The sequence below is a fragment of the Bombina bombina genome, chromosome 5, assembly GCF_027579735.1.
Source record: "Bombina bombina isolate aBomBom1 chromosome 5, aBomBom1.pri, whole genome shotgun sequence".
Classification (NCBI taxonomy): domain Eukaryota; kingdom Metazoa; phylum Chordata; class Amphibia; order Anura; family Bombinatoridae; genus Bombina; species Bombina bombina.
In genome coordinates, this window is record NC_069503.1 from 628,182,673 (window position 1) to 628,195,135 (window position 12,463).

At 38.8% G+C, this 12,463-nt stretch overlaps 1 protein-coding gene across 1 annotated transcript in view; it reads right to left on the reverse strand.

The window, feature by feature from the left end:
* LOC128661578 (dynein axonemal heavy chain 5-like) overlaps positions 1-12,463 on the reverse strand; it is a 671,317-nt gene that overhangs the window by 525,585 nt on the left and 133,269 nt on the right.

Here is a 12,463-nt window from a genome sequence, read left to right on the forward strand (position 1 = left end):
ACACTTTTTACCTCTGTGATTACCTTGTATCTAAGCATCTTCTGACAGCCCCCTGATCACATGAATGTGACTAATTAAAATCTATTAAGTTGCATTTAGTTTTGTGGTGTGCTAAGTCTTGAATAACTTCCCGGGCGTGAACACATTGTTATCTATATGGCCTACATGAACTATCAGTCTCCTGTTGTGAAAAGCAAATACAAAAGCATGTGATTAAGAGGCTGTCAATAGAGCCTTTGAAACAGGCAGAAATTTAGAGGTTTAAATGTTATAAAGTATATTTATCTAAAAATGTTGGTTGTACAAAGCTGGGGAATGGGTAGTAAAGGCCTTATCTATCTTTTTAAACAATAACAATTGTTGTGTAGACTGCCCCTTTAAAGGCATATACAATTATTTTCAAGCAATAATGGGATTCAAAGTAAATACAAAATGTGAGCTCAAGTGAACTAAAGGGGACTTTCCAAGTAAAAATACAATTTTTAGAAAAAATTTAAAATGGGTCAAAAACATAATCAAAGTCTCCCACCCATAAACTTTCCTGATCCTCCAGATCAGGATACAATTACTGTTTGGAGAATACAGATTTATTCTGCTACTACTTGTGCCATCATCCTTATCCTGATCAGGTATAGGAACATGCCAGGTGATTGACTGACTATGCATTTTACTCTGTAACGGTATTAACCAACAAGCTAACCATATAGAGCATTTTGTTTGTCCTTTTAATTTCTTAATTGCCATTGAAAAACATATTGTCCTCAACTATGTTACTCATAAACTGCAGACAACAGTCTATTGTTGTCTTGGGAAAGGGACACTCTTACAACTAATGGCTAGATAGCAAATGGAGCACTAATTATCGATCCCGCTCGCGTGCTTACTAAGCTCGACTTCAGCTTTTTGTGTGCGTCGGATACCCCACGCATTACAAGTTGATAGCAAAACATTTTCACTCCAGAGCTAACCAGACGCACGCAGAAAAACGAAGTTACAATATCACGATCGCGTTAACGTATTTTGCCATAGACTTCAATGAAGAGCTAAAACTAGAAAAACATAACACCCTACTCGCACCCAAATCCGATCGCATTTTCTCAAGTGCGCTAACCCGACATGAAATATTAATATTTCACAATCCAATGTTCTTAACATAACAGAATATGTTCTATTTATACATAAATACATATATCTACATATAGCTGATGTTTTGTTTATTAAAATATATATCTATACACACCCACACACATATATATATTTATATATGATTATATATAGGTAGATATATATATATATATATATATATATATATGTATATATACACACTCACCAAACACTTTATTAGGTACACCTGTTCAATTGCTTGGTAACACAAATTGCTAATCAGCCAATCACATGGCAGCAACTCAATGCATTTAGACATCTAGACGTGGTGAAGACGACTTGCTGAAGTTCAAACTGAGCATCAGAATGGGGAAAAAGGGGGATTTAAGTGACTTTGAACGTGGAATGGTTGTTGGTGCCATATGAGCTGGTCTGAGTATTAAAAAACTGCTGATCTACTGGGATTTTCACGCACAACCATCTCTAGGATTTACAAAGAACGAAAAAGAGAAAATATCCAGTGAGCAGCAGTTGTGTGGACGAAAATGCCTTGTTGATGTCAGAGGAGAATGGGCATACTGGTTCGAGCTGATAGAAAGGCAACAGTAATTCAAATAACCACTCTTTACAACCAAGGTATGCAGAATACCATCTTTGATCGCACAACACGTCGAACCTTAAAGCAGATGGGCTACATCATCAGAAGACCACACCGGGTGCCACTCCTGTCAGCTAAGAACAGGAAACTGAGGCTTGAATTTGCATAGGCTCACCAACCTTGGACAATAGAAGATTGGAAAAATGTTGCCTGGTGTGATGAGCTTCAATTTCAGCTGCGACATTCAGATGGTTGGATCAGAATTTGGCTGGTGGTGGTGTAATGGTGTGGGGAATATTTTCTTAGCATACTTTGGGCCCCTTTGTACCAATTGAGCATCGTTTAAATGCCACGGCCTACCTGAGTATTGTTGCTGACCATGTCCATCCCTTTATGACTACAGTGTACCCATCTTCTGATATATGAATATCTATATAAAAATACTTAGAACATATAACCCTATTTAAAGAACATTCAAATGTGAAATATGTACAGTAAATATACAGAGAAATACATAAATATATCTATTTAATAAATAGTTAATCACAGCACCACTAAAGCATTCTATCCACTGTCGAAAAAATAAGTAAAAGATTATATATATATTTAGGGTGCAAGAGTTTAGTAAAACCTCCAATTCTACCATCTACAAATAACAAACTCTTGCAAAGGGTGCAAGAGTTTAGTAAAACCTCCAATTCTACCATCTACAAATAACAAAAAAAAAAGGAACTCAGCACACCTCAATTTAGCAAAAGTGTAAATGCAATTTATTATAAAGTATCTAAATACAATTCTATGGTATGAATCCACAACTTTCAGTCCATCCACACATGCAAACCACTTTCATTCATAAAACAATTGGATTCAACCCAGGCGTCCCTGGAAGAATCAGCCAAGGCTCTCAGAAAACCGCTATTTATGTCTTAGAAAGTTCATATAGATGAAAAAATGAACAGTCCCTTAGACATGCAGAACTTTCACAGTTATTTTGAATATAAAATCTTTGATGCAATTTTTCAGATATAGTTGCTGTAAAAAGATTCTTTTCGATTACAAATATATCTTCTTAGGCATGAGATTTGAATAACATTTTGAACTCTGTAATCATTCCCTTGTTCAGCATACACCTTTTTATGATGAGTATAAGCACATCCTTACAGCTCACTGAACCGCTTGTCGATACAAGGACTTTGATGCAAAAAGATTACAGAAAAGAGCCGTTGTTCCATAAAGACATAAGACCGAATCAAGTGTTTGTTCTCCCGTCCGCACGAGTGGATAAAAGTCGGGGGCATCTCCATTTATTCAAAAGGATATGAAATCGCAAGTATTATAAAGCTAATTAACATGCATGTTCTAACTGGCCAGCTTCTATACTAATACAGACGCAATACAGATGATTGGTGATACACTTGCTGATTTAACACACGGCTTCTACCACATTAGAGACGCTATAATTCATTAACACTCTAATACTGGGAAGTGTTAGAAACTTTATGCATATGTTACAACATGAACTGTTAGAATAGTTAAGCACCGATACCCGGGCTGAATACTACCCAACCGCAAGTGTGGTTTAAAGAGGGGAACTTGGAAAGAGCCTTGGAGTATATTGAGTGTTAACATAAAGTTGAATGCATATGCTGGATGAACTAACGGCTTTTTGTCTTGTTCTGCACTAACCCATAAATGTGTGTTAAATCAGCAAGTGTATCACCAATCATCTGTATTGCGTCTGTATTAGTATAGAAGCTGGCCAGTTAGAACATGCATGTTAATTAGCTTTATAATACTTGCGATTTCATATCCTTTTGAATAAATGGAGATGCCCCCGACTTTTATCCACTCGTGCGGACGGGAGAACAAACACTTGATTCGGTCTTATGTCTTTATGGAACAACGGCTCTTTTCTGTAATCTTTTTGCATCAAAGTCCTTGTATCGACAAGCGGTTCAGTGAGCTGTAAGGATGTGCTTATACTCATCATAAAAAGGTGTATGCTGAACAAGGGAATGATTACAGAGTTCAAAATGTTATTCAAATCTCATGCCTAAGAAGATATATTTGTAATCGAAAAGAATCTTTTTACAGCAACTATATCTGAAAAATTGCATCAAAGATTTTATATTCAAAATAACTGTGAAAGTTCTGCATGTCTAAGGGACTGTTCATTTTTTCATCTATATGAACTTTCTAAGACATAAATAGCGGTTTTCTGAGAGCCTTGGCTGATTCTTCCAGGGACGCCTGGGTTGAATCCAATTGTTTTATGAATGAAAGTGGTTTGCATGTGTGGATGGACTGAAAGTTGTGGATTCATACCATAGAATTGTATTTAGATACTTTATAATAAATTGCATTTACACTTTTGCTAAATTGAGGTGTGCTGAGTTCCTTTTTTTTGTTATACATAAATATATCTGTACACACATAGATACATCTGTACACACACACACACACACATATATATATATATATATATATATATATATATATATATATATATATATATATGTAAGGACCTTGCCCTTACCCAAGATGGCTGCTGTAATAGTTGTATTGAGGAAGAGAAATGCCATCTGGGAAGAGGGAGGAGTTGTTAGGGCTGAGGAGATTTTCTTAGGTGTTAAGAGAAGTGTGGAGCTGGCACAGACTTTGAGATGGGGGAAGAAAATTGCTGTTTCCAAGCTGAAAGAAGTTATTCAGACTAATGCATGGATTCCAGAGACAGTTCAGACATTGCTATATGTGGCTGCTGCAGACAGAAGTTGGAACCTTTTATTTGTACTGTGAGTGTCAGCCATTATCTGCTGTTTTAAGATCTCCATAACTTCATGTTAACTAAATGCAAGAGAAAAGATATACTAGTCATATGTGATGTGCTGCAGAGTTGTTGTATATTAAAGAGATAACCCAGAGAATATTCTAGAGGTTATTCTGCCTAAACAGTTTGCACAAATACACTAAATGGATTGCACAGCTGCATTACATAAGGAAGTAACTGAGTGTGATGTATATTAAAGAGATAACCCAGAGAATATTCTAGAAGTTGTTCTGCCTAAACAGTTTGCATAAATACACTAAATGGGTTGCACAGCTGCATTACATAAGGAAGTAACTGAGTGTGATGTATATTAAAGAGATAACCCAGAGAATATTCTAGAAGTTATTCTGCCTAAACAGTTTGCATAAATACACTAAATGGATTGCACAGCTGCATTACATAAGGAAGTAACTGAGTGTGATGTGCTGCAGAGTTGTTGTATATTAAAGAGATAACCCAGAGAATATTCTAGAAGTTATTCTGCCTAAACAGTTGCATAAATACACTAAATGGATTGCACAGCTGCATTATATAAGGAAGTAACTGAGTGTGATGTATATTAAAGAGATAACCCAGAGAATATCCTATAAGTTATTCTGCCTGAACAGTTTGCATAAATACACTGACTGGATTTATAAAGCTACTTTACATAAGGGCATAACTGTGAGATTTCTGCAGCTGTTTGTAGTAAAAGAGTGACTGACTTTGCAGTATAAGGCAAGTGGATTGCTGAAATTCAGTAATAAGGTAGAGACTTATGTTATTCATTATTTCTGAGGAGACGTTTTCTTGAGCACTGCATCGATCACAAGCAGCGCTCTCTAGCTTCGTTCACAAGCAGCAAGGGATAATTACCTCAACTAAATTCTATTTAGTATATGAAATTGCATTGTACAGCACCACCTCAAAGTATTTTACAACAACAGTTATGTTATTATTTCATGAGCTCATGAAGGACTTCTGAGTTAAAAAAGGTATACTGATGTCATAAGAAGATATTGTGATTAATATTATTATTTGTATTTGTTGCACTGTATGTTATTGGTTAAACACTTTATAATAATCAAAGCAACATTTTATTTGAAGATTTCTTGTGTGGTTATTACTTGTTTTCTTTTTGTACTAAAATCTTATAGGACCCCACACCCTATTATTCTAGGGTGTCCCCTATAGGTGGAGGCACTGCGTCATACAGGCATCCCTTATATACCTGATTTCAACCCCCCTCCTACTCCCACTCTGCGGAGGCTTAGTTCTCATACACGAAACAGGTAGACAGCATTACACTATCACCCACCTCAGGGAAGGTCAGGAAAGGGTGTTACAGATGGAGGCACTGCTGAGATCGAGAGGCGGGGCAAAATCAGAAGAGATGCATCTTTTAAAATTAGAAGAGGTGAGAGAGTGGGCAATGCAGAAAAAGGTACCAATTGAGCAGGCAGTGGCTGTGACTTGGATACCAGTAGGAACCAGTTGAGATAAACTATGTGAGTCACTCCAGAGAGCACTTCAACTAAGAGAGTACCCTAAGATAGTAGCATTCAAAAGAGTACCAGATGACACTTGGGGTAGCATATTAATAGACACCAACCAATGTTTCTTAGAAGTACGCAACCCCTCTGAGCTACAGCTACTAGGGCTACCTTCAGTCAGACTACCCCTCATTTATGCCATAAAATCAGAACTGCATATAGTCAAGGAAAATGAAGTTCAGGGTGTTAGAGTATCTCAAAATGAATCTAATATGGAGTCTAGTCTATCTGAAGTTCTGAAGATGTTGGCTACAAGCATCACAGACAGCTCACATACATACAGTTACCGGAAACTAAAGATATTTTCAGGAAACCTTCCTGTACCCTTAGGAGAGGAGGGTATTGCGGCATGGTGTGATCATGCTAACATGGTGCTGCAAGAATGGAGTTGCCCAGAGACAGTGAAGCGTGTCCGCCTCTTAGAAAGTGTTAGGCCACCAGCACAAGTATTGTTGCAACACCATAGAGAGGAACACCGTGAAGCTACTGCTGTAGAGTTAATCTCTTTCTTAAAGACCTTATATAGTCTATTTGAAGATCCAGAAGATCTCTTGTATAAGTTTCGGTTACTTAAGCAGCGAGAGACAGAGAAGATGTCTGACTTTCTATTAAGATTACATGAGCAGCTTGTATTATTGGTTCGAAAAGGGGTAGTGACCCGACAAGATATGAATAAACGGAGGCAAGATCAGTTCCTTCGTGGCATTATAACAGACCACCCAATAGCCATCTTTCTTAGAGCCCAATTGCACTCTCAAGCACCAAAAGAATTGGAGGCCCTTATGCCTATGATAAGGACTCAAGAAGAGGAAATGAGTTTCCACACTGTGCATAAGTCTGGCGAAGCTTGCATAGGTAAAAGTGAGACTAAAAAAAAATTAGAAGACTCCAGAAATGCAGATTCTTTGTTGAAAGAGCTAATGGAGAATGGACTGCCTGACCAAGTAAAGGCTGAGTTGGAGAGAGCAAAACTACCTGTAAAACTCCAAAATACTACTCGACCAAAAGGGAGTTGTTTCACTTGTGGGGAGATAGGCCATTTCTCAAAGGATTGCCCCAGCAAAATACATTCATATGCTGGTGATTTTTTGGGAAGCCTTACAGTCCCTCAGAAGAAGGGAATGACTGATATTTCCTTTGATTTATCTGAAGATTATGTAGCTGGGCCAAGGGCTTTTATTGGAGTAAAAGTTTGTAAGATTTCTACACAGGCGCTGTTGGACACTGGATCTCAGTGCACCATAATCTATCGTAGTTTTTATGATACTTACCTTAAACATCTTAAAATCAAGCCTCCCTCTCAAATTGATTTAAGAGGTGTGGGTGGAAATAGGTGTGCTGTTGATGGAGTTGTCACTGTAGTCATTAGTATAGTCCAGTTACATACTAGTATGATATACCCCATGAAAGTGAAGGCTTTAATCTGCCCAGAAACCTGCAAAGATTCCGAAGCCCCTATAATTCTAGGGACCAACACAAAATATGTACAATCTTTGCTACGGAAATTCATGATGGAGGTTGGGGGGCAAGACATAGACAAGTCATTACACCCAACTTTACGTCAGGAGGTTGAAAAGATATCTTTGAGACAATATGCTGGTCAGTGCTACAACCGTTCTGCCGGAGTGACTTACATTTCCCCAGGAGGGATGAAAGAGTTAAAATGTTTGGTGGTGTACCCTGACGGCAGACCCAAAGAGGACTGTTTTATTCTTGAAACGCCAGATGAAGAGGCAACCAAGCAGGGTTGGATTTTGGTACCTGAAATCTTACACAGAAGAAAGGATGGGCCTCCACCACAGTGGCTAAGTGTTAAGGTCCAAAATTTGTCCCCATACCCTGTTGGTATTGATTTTAATCAGACTTTGGGATATCTTTATCCAGTAGTAGACTCATCATTGGCTATTCGTAAATGTTTCTCTCTCTCAAAAACAGAAACAGAAAAACTACAATTTAACTTTGAAGGATCTACAATGCCTAAGGAGGCATGTGAGCGGTTGCAGAAGGCTATGAAGGCCTGTGCAGGAGTTTTTTCTGCCGCAGAAATGGATGTAGGACGTTCAAAACATATGCTTCATACCATTCGCCTAACAGATTCTGCCCCTTTTAGGGAATGCTCTAGGAGATTGCCTCCTCGTGATGTTGAGGATGTTCGTGCCGTTTTGGCTGAGATGGAAAAAGCTGGAATAATTGTTCCTTCTCGCAGTCCATGGGCTTCACCCATTGTAGTGGTTAGAAAGAAGAATGGGTCTATACGTTTGTGCATTGACTATCGGACTCTCAATCGAAGAACTATACCTGACCAATATGACCTACCTCGAATTGAAGAGATTTTACATTGTCTTAATGGCAGCCGCTGGTTCAGTGTTCTGGATCTGAGATCCGGCTATTTTCAGGTAGGGATGACTGAAGAAGACCAAGAGAAGACAGCTTTTATTTGTCCACTAGGATTCTATCAGTTTACACGGATGCCACAAGGGATCTGTGGAGCTCCAGCCACATTCCAAAGGCTAATGGAACGTACTGTGGGAGATATGAATGGACGTGAGTGTCTTGTCTATCTAGATGACCTTATTGTATTTGGTAGTACTTTGGAAGAACATGAGACAAGGTTACTGAAAGTATTGGATCGTCTTCACGAAGAAGACCTAAAGTTAAGTCCGGAGAAATGTAGATTTGGGCAATCATCTGTGACCTATGTAGGTCATGTGGTCTCGGCAGAAGGGGTGTCTACAGACCCTGCTAAGGTGGAAGCAGTAACCGCATGGCCACAGCCTAACAACATTGGTGAACTTCGATAATTTCTTGGATTTTGTGGATACTATCGAAGATTTGTGAAAGGATACTCCCAGTTAGCTCGACCCCTAAACGACTTGCTGAAACATAGTGAAGATGATCCTAAAAAGCCACTAAATGCAAAAACTCCTTTGGGAACTCGGTGGACATCAGAGTGCTCCAAAGCGTTTGAGAATTTAAAGAAAAATTTAACTGAGGCACCTGTCTTGGCCTATGCAGATCCTGAGAAACCTTATGTGCTACATATAGATGCTAGCTATGTGGGTTTGGGGGCAGTTTTACACCAAGAGTACCCTGGAGGGTTGAGACCTGTTGTTTATCTAAGTAGGAGTTTGTCTAAGAGTGAACAGAATTATCCAGTCCACAAGCTTGAGTTCTTGGCTCTGAAATGGGCAGTAGTGGATAAACTCCACGATTACCTTTATGGAGTAGAATTTGAAGTTCAAACAGATAATAATCCACTTACCTACATCTTGACTACAGCAAAGTTGGATGCAACCGGTCATCGGTGGTTGGCTGCACTATCAAATTACACTTTTAAGTTACGTTACAAGCCAGGGCCTAAGAATATAGGGGCTGATGCAATGCCCCGACGACCAGGACTACCAGAACAAACAGGTGATTCTCAATGGGAAGAAATTCCTTCACTTGGTGTGAGAGTATTCTGCCAAACCAGTGTCTTCAAAGACAAAACCTCTGTTTTTTCAGATTTGAGAGCAGTAGATTCATTGGGATGTCATCCACAAGCTCTGCCTGTATATTATTGTAAACCATCTGTAGTGGAATTAGCCAGATGGTCTCGAATACCTCCTGAAGAATTAATAAATGCACAGGAACAAGATCCTTTAATTGGACTACTTCGAAAAGCTGTTCAAACTGATAGCCCACACTTACTGAAGAGAATTCCTAGGGAATGGTCTGGTCCACTAAATAGAGAGTGGGATAAGTTTCAAATTCAAGATGGACTTCTGTTTCGAGTAGTTAAATACCACAATCATCCAGATCGAAGACAATTGGTGTTACCTGCCAAACTAAGAAAACTTGTTCTGTCATCCTTGCATGATCAGCACGGACATCTTGGGATAGAAACGTTTGGCCTCTTGCAGGATAGATGTTATTGGCCAAAGATGAGAGAGTATGTAGAAGACTACATTCATAAATGTTTTAGATGTGTACAGAGGAAAACTCTTCCAACTCGAGCTGCCTCTATGGGTCATCTGAAAAGTGAAGGCCCCATGGATCTTGTTTGCATTGATTTTTTGTGCATTGAGCCAGATTCTCGTGGCATTGGAAATGTTCTTATTGTAACAGATCACTATACCCGTTATGCTCAAGCCTTCCCAACAAAGGACCAGAAGGCTAGTACAGTGGCTAGAGTTCTTTGGGAAAGGTTTTTCATTCATTATGGTCTTCCTAAGAAACTGCATTCTGATCAAGGTAGAGACTTTGAGAGTCGCCTCATTAAAGAAATGATGAATGTTTTGGGAATTAAGAAGACAAGAACTTCTCCCTATCATCCAGAAGGAGATGCTTTGCCTGAGAGGTTTAACAGAACTTTGCTAAATATGTTAGGGACCCTGCCAGAGTCTGAAAAGAGAACTTGGAGTCGTCAAGTAGAAGCACTAGTTCATGCCTACAACTGCACCCGACATGATTCCACAGTTTATTCACCATACTTCCTTATGTTTGGGAGAGAAGCGAGACTACCTTTAGATCTCCAGTTAGGGGTGTCATCAGATGGAGTTTCTCATAAGAGTCACTATCAGTATGTCAGGCGATTGCAGGAGAGTTTACAAACAGCTTATAAGTTAGCTGAAGAAGCTACTGCTCGATTAAATGAGGCTAATAAACAACGATATGACAAGAGAATAAAACATCAGGATTTGCAACTAGGAGACCGTGTCCTTTTACGGAATTTAGGGATACCAGGCAAGCACAAGTTAGCTCCTAGATGGAGGAATAGTATCTATAGAATAGTCAGACAATTGCCAGGTCTTCCAGTTTTTCAGATAGCAGATGAAAATGGTGTTGTGAAGACATGGCATCGGAATCATTTGTTGCCTATACCTCAATTCCAGCATGATGTTACATATCATGAGCACCAAGGACCAAGCATGTCAATTAATAATGAATATAGTATCCCACATGAAGACTCATCAATTCAATCGGACCCTGAAATGAGATCTCCATTGCAAAGAGAGACCTATAATGATGAGCATGCCTCCTCTGTTGCACCAACCTCTGAACCTGATATGCCATCCTTCCCTAATAGTACTATACCAGATAGGGAATCTCCAAACCCTATACATTATGATAGTAGAAGTCCATATAGAGAGAAAAGACCAGCAAGAAAGAGACATCCCCCAAAGAAATTGACATATGATACACTAGGAAACCCTGGTTATAATGTTGAACCCTTGTTGCCTGCTCTAACATCTGCTGTACGATGTGTTTTGAAAGATGTATACCCTAACCATAATTTGACTCATGATGAATATGTGATTTTGTTAGTAGACTTGCTAAAGAAAATGTATTGATGTGTTGCTCTTGTACCCCTTGCTGGGGACAGCAAGTTTTTTTTTTTGGGGGGGGGGGGAGTATGTAAGGACCTTGCCCTTACCCAAGATGGCTGCTGTAATAGTTGTATTGAGAAAGAGAAATGCCATCTGGGAAGAGGGAGGAGTTGTTAGGGCTGAGGAGATTTTCTTAGGTGTTAAGAGAAGTGTGGAGCTGGCACAGACTTTGAGATGGGGGAAGAAAGTTGCTGTTTCCAAGCTGAAAGAAGTTATTCAGACTAATGCATGGATTCCAGAGACAGTTCAGACATTGCTACATGTGGCTGCTGCAGACAGAAGTTGGAACCTTTTATTTGTACTGTGAGTGTCAGCCATTATCTGCTGTTTTAAGATCTCCATAACTTCATGTTAACTAAATGCAAGAGAAAAGATATACTAGTCATATGTGATGTGCTGCAGAGTTGTTGTATATTAAAGAGATAACCCAGAGAATATTCTAGAAGTTATTCTGCCTAAACAGTTTGCACAAATACACTAAATGGATTACACAGCTGCATTACATAAGGAAGTAACTGAGTGTGATGTATATTAAAGAGATAACCCAGAGAATATTCTAGAAGTTATTCTGCCTAAACAGTTTGCATAAATACACTAAATGGGTTGCACAGCTGCATTACATAAGGAAGTAACTGAGTGTGATGTATATTAAAGAGATAACCCAGAGAATATTCTAGAAGTTATTCTGCCTAAACAGTTTGCATAAATACACTAAATGGATTGCACAGCTGCATTACATAAGGAAGTAACTGAGTGTGATGTGCTGCAGAGTTGTTGTATATTAAAGAGATAACCCAGAGAATATTCTAGAAGTTATTCTGCCTAAACAGTTGCATAAATACACTAAATGGATTGCACAGCTGCATTACATAAGGAAGTAACTGAGTGTGATGTATATTAAAGAGATAACCCAGAGAATATCCTATAAGTTATTCTGCCTGAACAGTTTGCACAAATACACTGACTGGATTTATAAAGCTACATTACATAAGGGCATAACTGTGAGATTTCTGCAGCTGTTTGTAGTAAAAGA